At 35.7% G+C, this 21,539-nt stretch overlaps 1 protein-coding gene across 1 annotated transcript in view; it reads left to right on the plus strand.

Moving 5' to 3' along the window:
* The window catches only part of COL21A1 (collagen type XXI alpha 1 chain), a 203,160-nt gene that overhangs the window by 158,310 nt on the left and 23,311 nt on the right, over positions 1 to 21,539 (plus strand). The gene's annotated exons all lie outside the window — the stretch shown is intronic.

The raw sequence follows: 21,539 nt of genomic DNA on the forward strand, positions 1-21,539 counted from the left end.
TGCTTGAAAAAATTTTTACCAAGGGTTTGGGCCAGGTTTGTTCATGAAAGGATGACTGGGAATTAAAGGAAGACGGGAGAGAGAGAACTCATCTGAATGAAGACACATATGTGAGATGGTTAAAGGTGTGCCCAGGAAATAATGAAATGATCTTAATAAGTTCCTGAATCTGCACAGAATGGTCTCTGTTGGGTGTTAGAAAGTAAGGGTTGAAACTTGGCTAGGGCCATGAAATGGAGAGCCTTGACTGCAAGTTTGAAAAGTAAACCTTATTCATTTGTCATTGAAGTTTTGTGAGAAAAAAGGATGATATAGTAAAAAGAACAGTTTTCGAGGCAGTGTATGAGCTTCTGGTGTGTGTGGAATGATTGGAAAGGAGAAGAAACTGGAAACAGGGCACTAGTTAGCAGGCTGTTTTGACAGACCAGGCATGAAGTAGAAGGCCTCGACTAGGGCATTAATAAGCATAGAGCGAGTTCAATAGGGTAGCATCAGCTCAACATATCTGAGCCATAATTGATGCTATTTAAGAAAAATTATGAGCTTTGGTAACTGGATATAAGACTTGGTGTGATTATTTGTTTATGGTATTGTTTCAGGGTATAAAATGTGTGTGTGTGTGGATGTGTGTGTATGAGGGAGAGAGAATAAGAAACACAAAGAGAGGTGAGAGAAAGAAAGGGGAATGGGTAGAAGAGAAGGAAAAAGAGGAAGAGGGAAATAAGAGGCAATAGACATGAGAGCTTGGGTATAATTTAGGATGTGGCTGTGTTCTAAATGTTTGTGAGTCAGTTATTTGGACTCTGTAACTCATTCTCCTGTAGAAACAATGTTAGAAAGGGCAGACTGACTGGCAGATCTGTGTAGACCATAATTCAATGTGAGGAGCACATATTTACTTTGAACACGATACTATTGCAATCTCTTAATAAAACCTGAAAAGAGAAAAGAAATATTAAACATAGGCCGGTGTGGTGGCTCACGCCTGTAATCCCAACATTTTGGGAGGCCGAGGAGGGTGGATCACGAGGGCAGGAGATCGAGACCATCCTGGCTAACAGTGGTGAAACCCTGTCTGTACTAAAAATACAAAAATTTAGCCGGGCGTGGTAGCATGTGCCTGTAATCCCAGCTACTCGGGAGGCTGAGGCAGGAGAATCACTTGAACCTGGAAGGTAGGGGTTGCAGTGAGCCGAGATTGCACTACTGTACTCCAGCCTAGGTGACAGAGCAAGACCCCATCTCAAAAAAATAAAAAAAAAAAAAAAAAAAAAAAAAGAAAAGAAAAGAAATATTAAATACAAAATGAGGAGTGCTTAGAAGATGCTTTCCTTTCCCATGGCTGCTTGTTTCTCACTTTTATCCCCAAAAAGACACTGATTTGGGTTTGCTTTTGCCCTGCCTGCTCCCACTTTGTTCAAGACTTATTCCTGTCTAGAGTTGTTGCACTAGAATAATTTACCATTCCAGGGAGTGTGGTCCTTTAGATTTTAACCATTTCCTTCTTTCCTCCCAATACTCCTTACATCCCTGTAACGTTTAGCTTCAGTGGTGAGGGAAACACAGTTGCTGCCTCATGGAGGCTTACAGCCTAGTTGGGGAGATAGATGGTAAAAGGATAAACAAGCAAAAACTAAATTACCAAGTTCGAAAAGATAGACAAACAAGGTGCTGAGGCAAAGATTAATTCAATAGGGTAGTAGAGGTTATTGAGATGAAATTTTTCCTCCTAAATCTAGTGGGTAGAAAACTGGGAGTTACTGAGTGAGACTCTCCTACTCCAGCCCAATAGATTGGGGAAGACAAGAGGGGCCCCTTTACTTCTTTTCCTCCATTCCCCTCTCTTTCTTGATGAATGACAAAAAGGAAGCCAAGTTTCCTATGCCAGGAAATGCACCCTGTTAGGAAAGCAATTCATAGGTTAAGTGTCTCAAATTTGCTGATGTCTGGAAACAATTCTTCTGGTCTGTATTTTCTTCCAAATAAGAATAGATAGCGTTACAAGCTGTTTTTTTATTTTTTTTTATTTTACAATTAATGAAAGCTTGGTTTTATTATGCTGTGCAAATGGATTCTTATCATTTGTGGAAAAGCTTTGAAAATAGAAAAAAATCCATAAAGTTTATATATTTTGTGACACAAAGAAATAAACATTCTTCTGTTGTGTGGGAATAATGATTCTAAGTAGTTGTAATAAACGACTTGGCTCTACTATAAAGGGCATATTCACTTTATTCTATAATGTGGCAGCCAAGAAAATTAATGGAGCTTCAGATGGAAGGACAGAAGCTCTTGGAAAAATGCTTTAAAGCTAATTAAACACAGCTTATGTCAGTCTAATGGTGATTCATCCCTGTAAGCAGATTGATACATATGAACACTAACTCCCAGAATTAAAATTAATGGCTAGTGCTATAATTTATTAGGAAATGATTATATTGCTTCAAAGTACAAGTACATTCACATGTCAATACTTTGAATTTGAAAGCTAGTATGTGTCAATCCTAAAAGTAATTCAATCCTAAAAGTAATTTACTTCCTAAGTGGTAAATTATACCTAATTAACTTCAATTCAGGAAACTGTAAACTCAGGTCTAATAATGGGTAGATTTATTATAACCTGTTTCAACCACGAATTGCTGTGTTTAAAGATTATATTCTTTCAATTATTTATTCAACAGTATTTACTAAGTGTCTACTTTGTGCCAGGCATCATACTAATTGAGGAGAATGTGAAGATTAATGAATCGTGGCCTGGCCATCAAGGAGTCAGATGAGCCAATAGATGGCAACACAGTATGAATGTTATGAATGTAGGTATGTGGGGAGCCTGAAAGGCCGTGGAAGATGTGTATAAGCTTACATGAGTCTGCGAGCATTGCCAAAAGTTATGCATTCTTTAAAAAAAAAATTGCATGCCGGTCGTGATGGCCCATGTGTGTAATCCCAGCATTTTGGGAGGCCAAGGCAGGTGGATTACTTGAGCTCAGGAGTTTTAGACCAGCCTGGCAAACATGGTGAAATCCCATCTCTACTAAAAATACAAAAATTAGCCAGGTGTGGTGGGGGGCACCTGTAATCCCAGCTACTTGGGAGGCTGTGGCAGGAGAATCGCTTAAACCCGGAAGGTGGAGGCTGCAGTGAGCCAAGATCATGCCACTGCACTCCAGCCTGGGTGACAGAGGGAGACTCTGTCTCAAAAGAAACAAAAACAAAAAAAACAATATTATGAGATATAATTCACATACAGTTCACCTATTTAAAATGTATAGGGATGCCTTCTTATAAACACAACTCTCTTGGCCAAATTCTGGATGATAAATATGAGTGGGCTCATCAAAGTTATTTGGCCTGGCAAGGCAGGAGTGTGCAGCATGCGTGTTCCAAAATATAGAAGCAGAAGAAAACATATTCTGAGAAGAATTGACAGTAGTTCAGGCTGCCATGTGGTACATGAAAGGAAAGTGATAGAAACAGTAGGTAAGGTTTTAGGGATAGATAGAGGCCAAACCAGGAAGGACTTTAGATGTCTGTGCTGTTTGCACTTAATTCTGAGAGTAATGGGAGCCCTACTTCCCTAGTTAAAACTTTTGACTGGAAGCAGTTAGTGAGCTCTGTCACCTCTAGTAACAACTAAAGCAAGAATGGTCAGAGTTGGGAGGGGGAGAGTGGGATGGATTTGAAATGAACTAAACAGGTACTAGCAGGGCTTGAGGATCCACTGGATGTGGGTAAGATAAGAGATGACTCTCTGAAGTCTTACTGCATGGATGGATACAGAAGAACACCAAAGAGTAAGCAGGGAATAGAACACGAAGAACCAGTTTTGGCTAGTGGAAGTGATCCTAAAATATTTTTAAATGGAACGTATCGAAATAATAACAAAAGTATTTAAAGAGAAAGTCTGTATTTTGGGATAATTAGAAAATAATAGGCTTAAAAAAATAGAAATTAATAAAATTGCAATAAAAATTTGTGGGTCAGATCCAAGGAAATTTTAGATGAATTTCTTTAAATACTAGTGGTAGTAGGTTAAAAAAATGCCTCTCCCTAAAAAATATCAGATCTTAACTTCTGAAACCTGTAAATGTGGTTTTATTTGGATAAAAAGGTCTGTGCAGAAATGATTAAGTTAAAGATCTTCTGATGGGGAGATTATCTTGGATTTTCTGGTGGGCATGAACCAGTCAGTTGAAAGTTCGGAGCAAAACTGAAGTTTCCTAGAGAAAAAAGAAATTCTTCCCATGGATTACGGTGTCAACTCCTGCATGAGAGTTTCCAGCTTACACCTCCTAATTGTCTGTCTTATGGATTGGTGTTTGCCTAACCAGTCCCCACCCCACTCTTGCATAAACCAATATTTTGCAACAAGTCTCTGCCATGTATATGTGTGTATACATACATTGATATATCTCAGCTGGTTCTGTTTCTCTGGTGGAATCCTGACTGATGCAGATTTTGTTTCCAGGAGTAAACTACCTAAGTACCTAAAATGTAGAGTGACTTGGGAACTGGGTAATGTATAGAGGCTGTAAGAATTTTGAGGCACATGGTAGAAGTAGTCTATATTGCCTTGAACAGACTATTGGTAGAAAAATGAATGTTAAAGATTGATAGTGAGGGCTCAGTGAAGAAGTGGAAGTTGTGTGGAGAAAGTCTTTCTCATCTTAGAAAATATGTATAGCATCATCAAGACACTGTTGCTAGATGAATGGACATTAAAGGCACTGTTGATAAAGGAGGAAAGAGGAACATGCTATAGGAAACTGGAAGAATGGTGACACCTTGTCATAAAGTGGCAGAAAATTTAGCTAAATGATATCCTGTAGTTATGTGGAAAGTAAGACTTCTAAGTGATGAACTTGTATATTTAGCTGACAAGATTGCCAAGCAAAGTGCTAAAGATAGAGCATGATTTTTTTTTTTTTTTTTACTGCTTATAGTAAAGTGTGAGGAGAGAAAGATATTTGAGGAAAGAACTGTTTAAGCAAAAAGGAGCCAGCGTTTGATGATTTGGGAAATATCCTGCTTATACAGATTGCAAAAGATGTTAAAATTAGCAGCTTCTCTGTTACACATGCATGCTGGAAACAGGGTTAAGGTTGTGGCTAGACAAAGTTTGCTAGTGCAAAAGAGATTAGATATGGGACTCATGAATCCATTCAACCAGCCCAGTGGAAGCCACAAATAAAGATATGAGACTATCCAGGAAAAACCTGGGGAGGAGCCTCTTGTATAATTGTGTAAATCCTCATTATATGTACAGGAAACTTACAAGGTTTTGATAATGTTATATCAGCAGAAACTCTGTCAGTTTGGAATGAAAGGTACAGAGACAAGACAAAGTGAGGGAAGGCTGTTGGACACTCAAAATTTTTATAGGTAGGAAGCAGGCTGATAAAACTACTCAACTTCAATTATGTACTATCTTTCAAGTAAAAAGGAATAGTGATTCCAAGGCTGGAATCGTGGGCACAGAGGCCAGAGCTTCTGACCCAGAGGGCAGGGTCCCAAGCCCAGAGGGGTGTTCCTAGGTCATGAAACCTGATGGAATTTTTTTCTGCTGGATTCAGTATTGCAGGGGATCAGTGACTCTTTTCTTCTCTTTGAATGGGTATGTTGATAACTTATCCTTTGCCTGTCTTAACATCATAATTGGGAAATAGATAACTTGCTCTGTAGTCTACAGGTTCATAGATGGAAAGGGATTTTGTCCCAGGATGGATCACACCCATAGCTGATTTAGATAACAAGATTTAGGACTTTTGAGCGATTTATTATTTAGATAAGAATTTGAACTTCACTGTAATAAGTTGAGACTTTTGTGGACATTGGGTTGGGGTGGATGTATACTGTATGTGGGATGAATGTGAATCTTTGAAGTCCAGAGGGTAGACTGTGTTAGGTTGAAAATTACCCTCCTCCGAGACATCACCTCTTAATCCCCGAAATCTGTAAATATTACCTTATTTGAAAAAAAGGTCTTCTGTAGATATGAATGAGTATCTTGTCACAGGGAGATTATCTTGGTTTATCCCAGTGGACCCTAAATGTCGCACTAGTGTCCTTGTAAGACAGAAGCAGAGGAAAATTTCACACAGAGAAGAGGAGGGAGTAATGAGACCATGGTGACTAAGATTGGAGTGATGTATCCACAAGCCAAAGAATGCTGGCACTGACCAAAAATTGAGAGAGGCAAGTAATGGAATCTTCCCTTGAGTTTCTGGAGGACACACAGCCCTGAAAAGACTTCACCTTCAGACTTCTGCATTCCAGAACCGTGAGGGAATAAAATTCTGTTGTGTAAACCAAGTTTGTGGTAATTTGTTACAGTAGCTATTGGAAACTAGTACACTAGACTTTTCATTTAGTCTAATTCTTAATCATTTTATGTAATGAACCTATATAAAAATGTATATGAGTACATATTGGTGTATATTGCAAACTGTTGGTAGCATATATGTTGATCAAAAATATTTGGGCTTTCAGCAAGTCAATAAACAAGTTGGTTTCAATGAGAATTTGAAAGCAAGACTCTTCAGTCAATATTTTCTGTACTATCAATTTTGTTATATTCTTATGTATTTTTAAAAATTTAATTTGTTTAATTTCTCATTTTCCTACATTTTTCATTATTGTATTAGTAACTTTTAGCCCGTATTTTTTCTCTATATTATCGTATTGTAAATTTGAAACAATTAAATGGATATTTAATGTGCTATATATAATAGTTAAAAAATATATAAATATGTATGCATAAAAAAGGATCTGCATGGATACAAATCATATGGTTTAATTATGTTTCAATTACTTTGCTTATTTTCTCCAGATGGGTTTTGATGTCTGTTATGTTGCATTTTCTTGCCATTATTTTATTTTCTCCTATGAGCATATATTGTTTTGTACTATAACAAAATTGAGGCCTAGATTTTGAGTGCTTTTAGTGTTTTTTTTCTTTTAAAAGATGCCAACTTTGCTAGACTACATTTTAGTTTTTATTCCAAGACTAAAGGACAAAATTGTTTCAAAGAATCCTTAATGTTTTGGAAATTTCTTTTCCTAACTTAGTATTTTGGACTTTTCTTTTCTGAAAAGCACTCTGATTTTATCTTGGACAGCTAGGTGGATGGTGAGGACAGAGCAATATGAGGGCAACAGTAGACTAAATTTACTAGTAGTTGAAAAAACAGTAACAGAAAATATTCATTTTCAACTGAATTCACTTTTAGACCCAAGTTATCATGTTGACCAGTTAGTCTTCTTTAGCCAATTCTTGCCAACCAAGTTACCTGCAGAATTGTTTCCACTGCTGCTTTGTCATAGCTATTTTTGTCCTGGTGCTCAATCCTGATGGCATGTTGTTTTTGATGTTAACGTTTTCATCAGGCAATCTAAATCATTTGCTTTCTAGTTCTCTGCTTACCAGCTGGCCCCATTGTGTACAGGGAGCCTTATGGCTCACAGTGAAAATTTGTAGGCAGGGACTGGGTTCTGCTGTGAGCTGAGATCCCTGGAGCTCCATGAAAAGGAGAAAAAGAATGCCATGTTTCCTGGATCTATGGAGGTGAGCGCGTATTTCTTAATGAAGGATGGCCTTAGCAGTTTTATTTTGGAAATGTTTGCTGTCTCATTTTTCCAGGAATAAAGACATGGGGATCACTGTAGTGTGGTTGAAACACTGGCTCATAGAGGCTTTTATTGTTTCCTTTCCTCATGCCTTTCGAATTCTTGCTTAACCACATGTTATGCTTGTCTTTATGATGTAATGTTTACTGCTGAGCCAGTCCAAGTTACCATGTACTTAAGAGACAAGTAGATCTTTTGTTTAATCATCTTTTCTGCACTGTGATTATTTGGCATATCAGTTTTATGCATGTACACAGAAGACATGCATAAAATTATTGGGGAATATTAATTTCCCATGTGGAATTTCCAATCTACTTTGCGATGCTAGTAAAGTGGAGGTATCTTTATTTGCCTGCTTGATGGTATTTTTTTATTTAGATTGAAAAGAAAGAGGAGAAAAACCTACTAGTTCTATTATTGTTTTTACTTGGTTTGCAATCATATAGTAAGAAGTTTCAGTCTTTTGTACAGATTTGTAATACTTTTTCTCCAGGCTCCAGGAGTGGCACATACCAAGTATGTGCCAAGTAAACCAACTTTAACTTTAAACTCATATGTCTGCTGTTACAAATTTCACACAGCAGTTCTTAGTGTGAAGGCAACCCACATGTAACAATTTGGATAGTACAATTTGAAAATGCAATTGTATTTATTATTGTAATAATGTAGTTATGTATATAATTATCAAACAATATTACTATATAAAACACTATTACAATAATATATTGTCATAGTAATTATGCTTTAAAATATGATTGAGAATAACTCTTGCAATGCATTTTGAAATAGGCTTTATCTAAAATAATGTAAATGCTCAGTTTATCTATAGGATTGACTAAATTTGTAAGCAATATCTGTAACTGTTTGGTCTTCTACAATATGACATTTGGCAATGTAGTGACTGTGAAAATATTGTGTCGTTTATTTTGACCTTACAAAGCAAATGTTGGCTCATTATCTGTACAAGTTAGTTAATAAAGTCCCACCAGGTTTAATCACAGATCTGTTTTATTCTTTCCTATTATAAATGACATAAATATCGTTGACATAATAAGACTGGACTACCATCAAACAACAACATAAAGTAACATTGTTGATTTTAAATTTAGAAGCTCTGTGTCTATGGCACTAATCATTTTTTTGTGTTTTTCTAAGAATTTTTTTTTTTTCCTTTTGACAGAGTCTCACTCTGTTGCCAGGCTGGAGTGCAGTGGAGCGATCTCAGCTCACTGCAACCCCTGCCTCCTGGGTTCAAGCAATTATCCTGCCTCAGCCTTCTGAGTAGCTGGGACTACAGGCACACGCCACCACGCCCAGCTAATTTTTGTATTTTTTAGTAGAGACGGAGTTTCACCATGTTGACCAGGATGGTCTTGATCTCTTGACCTCGTAATCCGCCCTCCTTAGCCTCCCAAAGTGCTGGGATTATAGTCATGAGCCACTGTGCCCAGCAAGAAGTCTTTTAAATTACTGTTATTGTAAGAACCACCGATAAGTATTAAAGTATTTTATTTGAATTTTCCCCTTTCCTATCCATCTCTTTATAATTTGAAAGAGGCTTTATTGAGCCCTGAAATTTCAAGAGGAATAAATGCAATTGCAAATATGAGATGATGTATGATTAACTCTTAGAATGGATAATATATCCTCTAAGTAAATAGAATCTCATTGTTGCTTATGTAGGCTCAGTAGTCTCACTGGTATGGGGACTCATTAAATTGATCTCTGATTTGAAGAGAATGGGTGAAAGGAAACTTACCATGTATACAGGATATCAAGTCTAGATTTTATGGGCTGATATCATGTAAACAGACTTTGACTTTAACAATATGGATTTGAACTGTGTGGGTCCACTTATGTGTGCTTTTTTTCAATACATATAGTGAAAATTTTTTTGGAGAGTTTTGACAATTTTAAAAACTTGTGGATGAACCATGTCACATAGAAGTATTTTTTAAAATAAAAAGTTATGCCACAAGTGCAAAAAATATATATAGATATTACTCTGTATTATTTACTATAATGAAAATTTCACAACTTACATATACAAACATTTACAGAGCATACATAGTGCCATTTGCAGTTGAGATAAATGTAAACCAATGTAAAGATGTAATATTAAATCATAATTGCCTAAAATTAACTGTAGTGCATATTGTATTACTGTAATAATTTCATAGCCATCTCCTGTTGCTGTTGTGGTGAGCTCAACTGTTGCAAGTATCAGCTTAAAATGCCATGTGATGCTAATCATCTCCACAGGAGCAGTTTATCTTTCAAATAAATTGTGTATTACAGTAGAAAGTGATCTCAGCTGGGTGTGGTGGCTCATGCCTGTAATCCCAGCATTTTGGGAGTTCAAGGTGGGCAGACCACTTGACCAAGCCCAGGAGTTTGAGACTAGCCTGGTAGCATGGCAAAACCCCATCTCTACAAAACATACCAAAAATTAGCCAGATGTAGTGATGTGTGTGTGCCTAGTCCCAGCTACTCAGGAGGCTGAGGTGGGAGGGATCACCTGAGTCTGGGAGGTCGAGGCCCCATTGAGCAGAGATCACATCACTGTACTCCATCCAGCCTGGGTGATAGAGTGAGACTCTGTCTCAAAGAAAAAGATCTCTCGTGGTTTTGCATATTTTTCATTGTTTAGTGCAACACTGTAAACTTTGAATAACATTATGAAAAAATAGTACATAGAAAGTACGACTAGTGATTCTGGAAGTGCTCCCAAAAAGCAGAAAAAAAGTTGTGACATTTTAAGAAAAGGTTTTATTGCTTGATTGAGGTCTGCTGCTGCTATTGCCCACCATGTTGAGATAATACAGTGTAAGGACCATTGTAAAAAAAAAAAAAAAAAAAAAAAGAAAAGGAAATTTGTGAAACTGTTGCTGCAGCTATGCCGGCAGGTGCAAAACCTTGCACTTTTGCAAAATTCCTTTTGTCTCATATTGAAAATTCAGCTTTTACGTGAATGCAGGATCGCTATAAGAAAGGCATACTAATAGACACAAATATGATTTTTAAAAAGCAAAATTATTTTTCCTTTTGAGATGGAGTCTCGATCTGTTTCCCAGGCTGGAGTGCAGTGGCTCAATCTCAGCTCACTGCAACCTCCGCCTCCCAGGTTCAAGCAATTCTCCTGCCTCAGCCTCCTGAGTAGCTGAGATTATAGGCATGTGCCACCATGCCTGGCTAATTTTTGTATTTTTAGTAGAGATGGGGTTTCACCATGTTGGCCAGGCTGGTCTTGAAGTCCTGACCTCAGGTGCTCCACCCACTTTGGCCTCCCAAAGTGCTAGGATTACAGGTGTGAGCCACCGTGCCCGGCCTACAAAGCAAAATTATTCTATGACAAATTAAAGCAAAACAAAGATGAAGAATCCAAAAGCTGGAGAATTTGATGTCAGCAAAGGATGGTTTGATAATTTTAAAAACAGATTTGGCTTAAAAATTGTCAAACACAGGAGAAGCAGCTTCTGCCAACAAAGCAGCACCACAAGCATTTCCAGATGCCACTAAGAATCTCATTGAGGAGAAATGGATATCTTCCTGAATAGATTTTTAATGCAGATAGAATTGTCCTATTCTGGAAGAAAGAAATGCCACAAAAGGCACTTATTAGGAAGAGAAACAAATCCCAGGATTTAAGTCAGGAAAGGATAGGCTAACTTTACTGTTTTGTACAAATGCAGTTGGGTTTATAATCAGGACTTCCTTTATCTATAGAGCTGTTAACTCCCAAGCCTTGAAGGGAAACTATAAACACCAGCTGGTAGTCTTTTGGTTGTATAGCAAGAAAGCCTGGATGAGAGAATGCTTTTTCTGGATTGGTTCCATCAATGCTTTGTCCCTGAAATCAGGAAGTATGTTGCTAGTAAGGGACTGCATTTTAAAGTTCTTCTGATATTAGACAATGCCTCCAGCCACCCAGAACCCCATGAGTTCAACACTGAAGACATATGAATGGTCTACTTGCCCTCTAAGACAATGTATCTAATTCAGCCTCTAGACTGTATCATAAGGAGGACCTTTAAAGCTCATTACACATGGTACTGTATGGAAAGGTTGTCCATGCTATAGAAGAGAACCCCAGCGGAGGGAATGTCATGAAAGTCTGGAATTACACCACTGAAAATGCTATCATTGTTATAGAAAAAGGCACGAAGCCTGAAACATAAAATTCTACTGGAGAAAATGGTGTCTAAATGTTGTACACGATCTTATGACACAACCAGTCAGGGAAATCACAAAAGAGACTGTGGATACGGCAAAACAAAACAAAAAAGGTGAAGGGACAAGGGTCCCAAGATACGGATCGTGGAGAGATTCAAGAGGTGACAGACACCAAATCAGAGGAATTAACAGAAGACAACTTGATGGTGATGAGTGCCTCCAAACCAGTGCTAGACTATAGGAAGAAGATGGAGAAGAAGCAGTGCCAGAAAACAAATTGACATTAGACAAGCTGGCAGAATGGTTCGGATTATTCAAGACTGCTTTTGACTTCTTTTACGGCATGGACACTTCTATGATATGGGTACTGACACTGAAGCAAATGGTGGAAGAAGGATTGGTGCCTTATAGAAAGGTTTTTAGATAAATGAAAAGCAAAAAGTCAGGCAGAAATTACAGTGTGCTTTCACAAAATTACACCCAGCATGCCGGCCTTTCCTCCTTCCCCTTTTACCTCTTCCACGTCTGTCTCTGTCACCCCCGAGACAGCAAGACCAATCCCTCCTCTTCTTCCTCCTCAGCCTACTTAACATGAAGATGATAAGGGTGAAGACCTTTATGATGATCCACTTGCACTTAATGAATAGTAGATATATTTTCTCTTCCGTATTATCTTAATAACATTTGCTTTTCTCTAGTTTCTTTATTGTAATAATATAGTATACAATACATATAACATGCAAAATATGTGTTAATTGACTGTTTATGTTATTGGTAATGCTTTCAGCCAAAACTAGGCTATTAGTAGTTGCATTTTGGGGGAGTCAAAATTTAACCATGGATTTTCAACTGTGCAACAGTTTGGCACCACTCACCCCTGTGTAGTTCAAGGGTCAACTGTATATAAAAATTGTGTGGTGGGTTAAAACTCCTAAAATCCATTAAAGATAAGCAAATGTAATCGTGACAGGCGGAGTGTTAAGATTTTGTTCAAGGGTTATAGATTGGTGGAAAAATAATCTATATGTAATGATTTTTAAGCAGAGAGGCATAAAATGGATTATTTTAAAATTTAATTGGTAATCAAATTTAAAACCCCTGATTGATCCAAGCTTAACATCTATAATACAGATAGTTTTCAAGAGTCTCATTTATATAGAAATAAGTTAAATATTTGTATATGTAATATATATAAATTGAAGTCTTGAAAATTATCTGTATTATGAATATAAATATATATACAAATGATACTCTCTTGAAAATGATCTGTATATTTATCTCTTGAAAAAATATATAAAGAACACTATTTCTCAAGCTCTGATCCACAGAGTACCTCAAAATTACCAGAAATGCCTATTAAAATTCAGTTTTCTGGGGGCCATTCTGCTCCTAATGAATCAAAATTTGGGGTCAAAGCCCAGGAAACTACATTTTTAATGGCAACTGCATGTGAGTCTGATGTAAAATTTAATAACTTCTGATATTATATCAGTTCAAGGGTCAATTGTATATACAAACTGATAGACTTTGAGACAGGTAGATCAAAAAGAGGACTATGAACATGGTAGGAAGACAGAAGTTACCTACTGGAGGAGAAAATTAGTTTTAATGATATTGGTACAAGAAAGTAATTCTGACATTTTAATATTTTTTAGACCATACATGCTTTAATATGTATTTCTCTGGTTAAATAAGCTTTTATGTTATCATAAATGATAATATGAAATTATGTTTCCAACTGGGTTCAGTTTCCTTTGCTTATTTAAAATATTTTGTGTTTTATTTATTGACAAAATAACAAAACAAATCTATTTTGTAAAACAAAACACGTCTATATGCAATTGAAGAGGACTAAACTTGCATATATGAAAGAGAGGTAAATCCTCACAAAGATGGAAATTAGATCATTTAAATTTATAAGTTTTATTATACCTTGAATTTTAATGAAATTTTGGGTTATTAATTTTCCAGATTTAAGAAATTTTATGTAGTAGTCAAAATAACAACCTACAATTGTAAACCTAATATATTATCATTTTTTGTTTTAGAAAAGTTCTATGACTGTGGGAAAATGGGGGAAATGCTCCCTGGGAAAGCCGATTTTGCCAAATGTCGAATTCCTAGCTCTTCTGTGAAAGAAAGCGCCCCTTAAACACAGCCTTATCCTTCCCTGAGCAACATGAATGCCTTTGTCCAACACAGTGTACTGAGCAATATGGGAAAATTATTTGCAAGAATAACCTCCCAAGGCATGAAAACCTAGCAAGTGCATTACACAGGGAGGTCACAGCAGGGAGGTGTATTAAGATCCCCCCAGCACTGATTTCTGAGTCTGCAGTGTAATTCTTTCCGGTTGTTCTAGTTCTCTTACCAAATGATAGCCACAACTTTTAATATCTTTACTTTTTTATTTTGAAAGACCAATGTTTAACAGTAATTTATTGAATGATTTAAATGTGAGGAAGAAAACTCTCAGACATGTTTTGAGAATTTTTTAAGATAAGAAATTTGTGTGGGCCAACTTTTCATTTGTTTGTTATTATGCATTGTATATTTGATTACATTTTTTTTAGTTGTATCTAATCCTTTTATTCATTATTTATCACTTCTTACATATATTTATTTACTTAGTTTATCTTAAGTACTCAAAAAGTATAAAAGTTGTGTTGTAAATCTGAGTATGCTTTCACTTACCCAAATTCCATTCCCATTCCCAGCAGTAACAGTTGTTACTCATTTAATGAGATTATGTCTGGTCTTTTTCTTTGCAAATACAAATACATAAGAGCATACACAATTTTTTTAAACAACAAATTGGATCCACTGAAACTTTTATTTAACTTTATAATATGAACATTTACCATATAAGGTTATAAGACAGAATATAAAATCTATCTCATTTCATTTATAGCATAGCTATAAATCAATCTAATCTCTCTTATTAATGTTATATGTATATATGTATTTTTCTGCCTACTTAGGCAATATTTTCCCTGAGGGATATATCCCTATAAGTGTGACTACTGGTTTAAAATATAGACTATGGTTTATTCCTGAATTTAAGTAGAAATGTCTAGTGTTTCACCAAGTCTGATGTTTAAAATGGGTTTCTGATTGATTCAGACTTTGGTTTCAAATATTAGTTCTATTCCTAGATTATTGGGAGTTTTCACAAATATTGCATGATAAATTTTTAATAATGAATTTTGATATATTTTGAGGTGTTTTGTGTGTTTTCTTCTAAATTGTTAATGTGGCAATGTCGTTAGTATAGTATATTATACAGATATATTTCTTTATATTAGACATTTCTTGCATGCTGAGACAAACCCTACTTAGCCATGCTCTACTTTTGTTCTGATACACTGCTATATTTATCTTAGTAGCCTTATAGTAAGTCCATTTGCATTTATTTTAACAAACTACATCAGCTTGTAGATTTCTTTTTTAGGTATTATTATTGACAATATTAGTGGCTTCATAATTTGAACTTAGGTGATCATCCTTTTAATGCCTTGAAGGAATTTAAATTACATAGAAACTATCTGGTCCTTAGATATTAGATAATATTTCTGTGGTAGACAAAATGTGACAACTCCCTCCTCTCCCCGAAGATAGCCATATTTGAATCCCTGGAAACTGATACTTTCCACAGCAAAGGGATTTTGCATATGTGATTAAAGTTATAATAAAGCAGAAAGTGTCATGAGTTTCACCTTACAGGCTACAAAAAAAGAGAACAAAGATATCATAGGAAGGAAAAGCCATTTGGAGGCCATTTTCAAGGCTACTCCAGTAATTGACATTTCTTTTCCAGACTTGGTGAAACACTAGACATTTCTACTTAAATTCAGGAATAAACCATAGTCTATATTTTAAACCAGTAGTCACACTTATAGGGATATATCCCTCAGGGAAAATATTGCCAAAATTTTAAACATCCCATCTTGAGATGGAAATTTTATTCCAGATTATCTAAGGAGGCCCAATCTAATCATGAGTAATTGAAAGTGGAAAAGTACAGAACAGGAATGGGGCAAAAAGATGTGACTGGAGAAGGAACTGACCCATTTGAAGACAGAGAAAATGAAGGACAGATTTCTTGGGGCTGTAAACCAAGGAATGTAGTCACCCCTGGAAGCTGGAAATGGACCTTAGTTTACAGCCAGTAAGAAAATGGCTACCTTGGTCCTACAGCTGCAAGAAACAGAATTCTCCCATTAACCTGAATGCACAGGAAGCAGATTCTTCCCGAGAGACTCCAGAAAGGAGTGCAGCATTGATGACTCTTGGAATTTAGCCCTGTGAGACCCATGCTGGACTTCTGACCCACAGAGCTGTTAAGATAATAAATTCATATTGTTTTAATGCACTAAATATGTGGTAATTGGTTATGGATCAATAGAAAACAAATTTAAATTTTTTACTTTAATCATTGCTTATTTGTCTATCAATTTTTTGGTTATTTTTATAAGAAAATGAGATTTACATTATATAAACATAAAATTCACAATGGGCTGTATTATGCAATAATTAGAGATTTAGATGGAATAGCATATGTATTTCAAAAATATGAGGTAATAAAATAAGAGATATAGAAGATTATTAGATTTAGATACAATTTAAATACCTATGTTATTTTTATCATATAAAATTAACTAAGCTTAAAAATTTCACTTATTAGTGTGTTTCTTTATCCAAACTATTTCATTTTTTATTTGGTGGGGATGGTTAATGGTGCTTTAAAAATATTTTGGTATGAGTTAACCTCTAATATATAAAATTTCAAAAAAATGGTAAAATTTTCAGGTTTCTCTTGAAAAGATTTAACTTCTATTTTAACTTTGATTCAGCACCAAGTTAAAGTTTTAAAGTTAAATGGGGTCTTTGAAAATTCACTTTTAGTTTTTTCCTTAATGAGAAATTGACTATAATTTGTTTTGAGTTATGTAGTAACAAAAAAACTGTACCCAAAAAATGTGGTAGGTACTTTTCAGGCTTTCAGAGGATCAGAGCCCATTTTAGAACAACTCTAGTATTATTTTGGAACTTTCTCTTTCAAAATGGAATTAATTTTAAGTTTTACATATGTCTATACATACATGCTTGTTTGTTTGTTTTTTTAACACATCCATGTATTTCATATGCATTTCACTTACTGATATAAAGGGGCAGGTGGTTTTTCTGGACCTTTTGGGCTCTGGTGGCTACATGACTTTCCCACCACGTGACAGGGGTACCAGATCTCTTAATCCTTTCCCTTCCTCTCCAGATAGTCTTCCCCCTTGTCTGAGTTTTCAGGTTTGTTATTTGCTAAGAATTTGTGATTTTTGTCTTGTCCTGGAAAAGGATGCTTTTGCAACAGTAACATTGTTCAGACTATTTTATTGGTTTATAAAAATATAGAAATGCCTTTAGGTGTGGAAAAGAAATGTCAATTACTGGAGTAGCCTTGAAAATGGCCTCCAAATGGCTTTTCCTTCCTATGATATCTTTGTTCTCTTTTTTTGTAGCCTGTAAGGTGAAACTCATGACACTTTCTGCTTTATTATAAACATGAGTAGCCTATAATCATTGGCTAAAGTATTTTCTACTTAAATTATTTATCTTTGGGTAACTTGGGTCCAGTCCCAAGTGGGCCATTGTCTACAGGCCAGGGTGAATAAGTTGATCCAACGTTCTTAGATTTTTTTTCCCTTGAAGATTAATGACAGCATAATGTGGGAATAGAAGACTGGTCATTTCCTTATCAAGGGTTTATTGCAAGTACTTGTATATTGGTTTCTTTTAGGTCTGGCAACTGCGATTGTAAGTTACTTCTCCCTATAGTTACCTTACCACAGAATAATCTGTTGTAAATCATTCATAATGGCCTGCCAGTTACTGTGGAAAAAAAAAATTGAAAAACATTGCAGGGTTCAACTATATATAAATATAAATATATTTCATACTTTTGATACATATTCAGAAAATATATTTCATCTTTTCTGAACAGTGATGAATTATTTAAAATATTTAAAAAGCAAAAGTCATGATAGTACTATTCTGTAATCAGGATCAACCAAACATGAAAAGGAAAGGTACTGAATGGGGGTGGGGGGGGGCAATGCCGACTTGTTGGCGCCCCCGAGTGGGGAACTTTAGATTGCTAGCATCATCCTACATATAATGGACATTTTTGGAAATGAAAGTAGGGAAAGGCAAGGTAGAAAGGCAAAAAGAAGAAGCCTCACAATGGAGAAAGAGGAGAAAACCTAGAGACATCGAAAAAAATTGACTTCAAGTATTTCACAACTTTCAAAGGTCAGGGAGGAGCTGTGAAGAGACAGTTATAAAAATTTATTCAATATTACGCCAGCACTGAGCTAAATATTTGTGAAAGCTAATTGATAGAATGTACTAACTCTATCAGATGGGTTTTATTATTTTTCCCACAAAGAAAACTGGAATTCAGAGATTTTACAGTTTAAATAACTGGCCTGGATTGGATCCGGACATGGGCTGGCTGACTCCAGCATCTATTTTTTTAGCTGCTTCATATGACTTCTACTATGCTCTTTACTGATAACCATATTGGAATCTTTTTAGTTAATGAGAATGATACTTTCAACATGTGAATTTTTCCTTCATTGAATCTTTAAGAATGAGTAAATCACTTCTTGATATAATGAAGAAAACATGTAATATACTTCTGATATTTTGATAACTGGATGATATTAAATAGCTCTACCATTGTGTAGAAAGGTAGATAATTTGATATAAAAATACCATTAATAGTTTAGATCTTTTTAAGTGAATTGAAAATATTGCATTACTTAAAAGCAAATTTGATCTAAGGTGGTCCAATTTCATAGATAAGTGAATACATTCATTACATATGGGGAGTATAATGTGATATTTTGTCTTTCCTAAGTAATATTGTCATAGACACACTCACTTCATTACAAAGTATTCTCTAGGAAATAGAAGTCAAATCCTTTATTCCAAAGTATGTATTTCTATTCTTAACAACTTGTTTGTTGTACAGCAGTGGTTTAAATGGTTACAAAGAAGCTTCTAGAACACTTTTTATGTCAACATTCTTTAACCACAACATTATGCAGGATTTTCTGGTTGACTTTCTGCTCTTCCTCAAACCCAAACTGAAATCACAGAAGTAGAGGAAATATGTCCACTTACTCTTACTTGTTTCTGTCTTTATTTGGACATTGTCACTGTTGCCTGAACCCAAAACCACAGCGAAATAGAAAATAGTCTCCTTGGAAACACATTTGCTCTATAAAATAATTGTCACTAAATACTTTGCGATCAACAAACTGTTAACTTTCAAATGCTTTTGGATAATATTACTGCTAATGTAAAATTAGCAAAGTTTAGTCAATTTCAGTACACATATTGGGAGCCCAGGAAAATATTACCTTGGAGAATTTTATTAATATAGCTCTGAATAATTTCAGTTTCCCTGGTTAACCTCTCCCTCAATAAGCTGGTATTCTATGCATGCTTGTGGTATTATATTAGTTTTGCCAAGAATTCCTTAGCTAAATCAGGCCTACATTTTGTTTTTGATATCATATAGTTTTTGTATTTTTACTTGGTATTTGTAAAAGAAGTAATAATTCTTAGCATAATTGGACATAGAAGATCTATTAGGACTTCATGGATATACATATCTATGAAACGTATGTAAATTTTTGGCCAGTTTGAGAGGATGAACAAAAAGAAAAGGACTATTGTTTTATAATCTGGAATCTCCCCAAAATAATCTTAATATCAGATATATTGAAATAATGTAAGATTTGCGGCTATGTTCTTCTACAGACCAAGTTCAGTATTAGAATGTCTCAGAAAAAAGGGTGTCGGCCGGGCGTGGTGGCTCATGCCTGTACTCCCAGCACTTTGGGAGGCCAAGGCGGGTGGATCACGAGGTCAGGAGATCGAGACCATCCTGGCGAACACGGTGAAACCCCGTCTCTACTAAAAATACAAAAAAATTAGCCGGGCGTGGTGGCGGGCGCCTGTAGTCCCATCTTCTAGGGAGGCTGAGGCAGGAAAATGGCGTGAACCTGGGAGGCGGCAGAGCTTGTAGTGAGCCAAGATTGCGCCACTGCACTCCAGCCTGGGCGACAGAGCGAGACTCCGTCTCAAAAAAATAATAATAATAAAAAAGGGTGTCAAATCAACTCCAGGGAGTAAACAGTGGGGAATGGACTCTCAAGGGCTTTGAGGAGGTGGAAGCCAAGATGCTGTTCATGGAAGTATAACTGTTTTCTCCAGGGAAAGGATGTGAACTTGCTAACACTGGGATTGTCTTCAGGATATCTGCAACTAATTCTGCTAACATCACAGACTGTGTAAGGGCACAGAGACTTGAATAGTGATGAAAACTTTAAATGATAAAAGACTAGTAAGAAATGCAGCTTCTCGGGTCTGACATTGTCATTGGTAATCTCATGTGGCCGTTAGGAACTCTCGGGGCCAATGTTATTACATTGACAGAACTGTACCAGTTTTCCAGCATAGAACAATGTATAGCCACTTTGCTTCTGAGAAGAATTTACACACGTCTTAGTTAAATTCAGAACTTGATCTCAACTTCTAGTGAATTTTCATATGTGTGTGGGTATTTGAATGGGAGGAAGTCACAGAGTGGTTTCACACCAAATTATGGTTCATTGAAATGGAGGCTCTTATTTTGAATAATGTTTATCTTAATTGACTGCATTGAGAATATGCATTTTCTGCCTAAGAAGATACAATTCATTTTATATTCGTAACTCAGTGACTTTATTTTTACTTTATGTTTTAGAGTGCTTATTAGGTGTACTGTGATCGTGTTTTATATTGTTACTTTAAGGTATTTTTTATTGTTTTCATATTATTCTCTACTTATGTTTATAAAGGCTTGTCTTTTCAACTAGATTGAGTCCCTTGTTGATAGCCATTGCTCACATACCACTTTTGTTCCCTGCAAAGGGTATAGTGAAGTGGCAAACTGAATTGAGCTGAATAGAATCAAACTGAATTCCAGTGTATGATTTAAGTTCAGATTTTAAAACTAGAACTATGTGCTTATGTCTTGCCCTGTAATTGTGATTAGCACATTGATCAATAAAGGTTGTATTTATAAACTCCAGGTGTGAAAATAAATATAATGGCAGATTCTGCCTGTAATAGAAGAAGACACTTGATCTCATTGGCAATGGCAGCTCTAGCACCTGCTGTGATTTACTGAAGAGTACTGCTTTCCTTTGGAAGGCCTGCTAGTGCGGAGGGTTTTCAAAGTCATATAGATGTGACCCAATTTCCTTGTCTTTCAGTTTCAATACATATATATATAAATATAAATGTTGTTAACAATTTCAGCTAAAATGTCACCAAAATAGGTACTAAGAAAATGGAATAAAAAGCAAAAATTGATTAGTACAATCAGTGTTTTGCATGATAAATGATCATTTTGGGTAAATGCATCAAAAGGCAGAAAATATAACTGTTCTGCAAGTAATGAATATGCTAAATTTATTCTTAACTTGATGGAATTAACATTAATTTTTTCTGAATGTTGCTAGAGACATGTGCATATGGGTTCAGCCATGTGAAAGAGTGACTTGTGCTTCTTTATGTCTCTTCACAAACTGTGGTCTTCATATTCTTCATGATTGCATCAGTAAGGGAGTTATTAAGAGAAAAGATTGCCATTTTTTATATGAATATTTAGGTTATTGGATATTTCGAGGCTC

This window comes from Rhinopithecus bieti, unplaced genomic scaffold (assembly GCF_001698545.2).
Source record: "Rhinopithecus bieti isolate Rb0 unplaced genomic scaffold, ASM169854v2 scaffold_23303, whole genome shotgun sequence".
In the NCBI taxonomy this organism is placed as follows: Eukaryota; Metazoa; Chordata; class Mammalia; order Primates; family Cercopithecidae; genus Rhinopithecus; species Rhinopithecus bieti.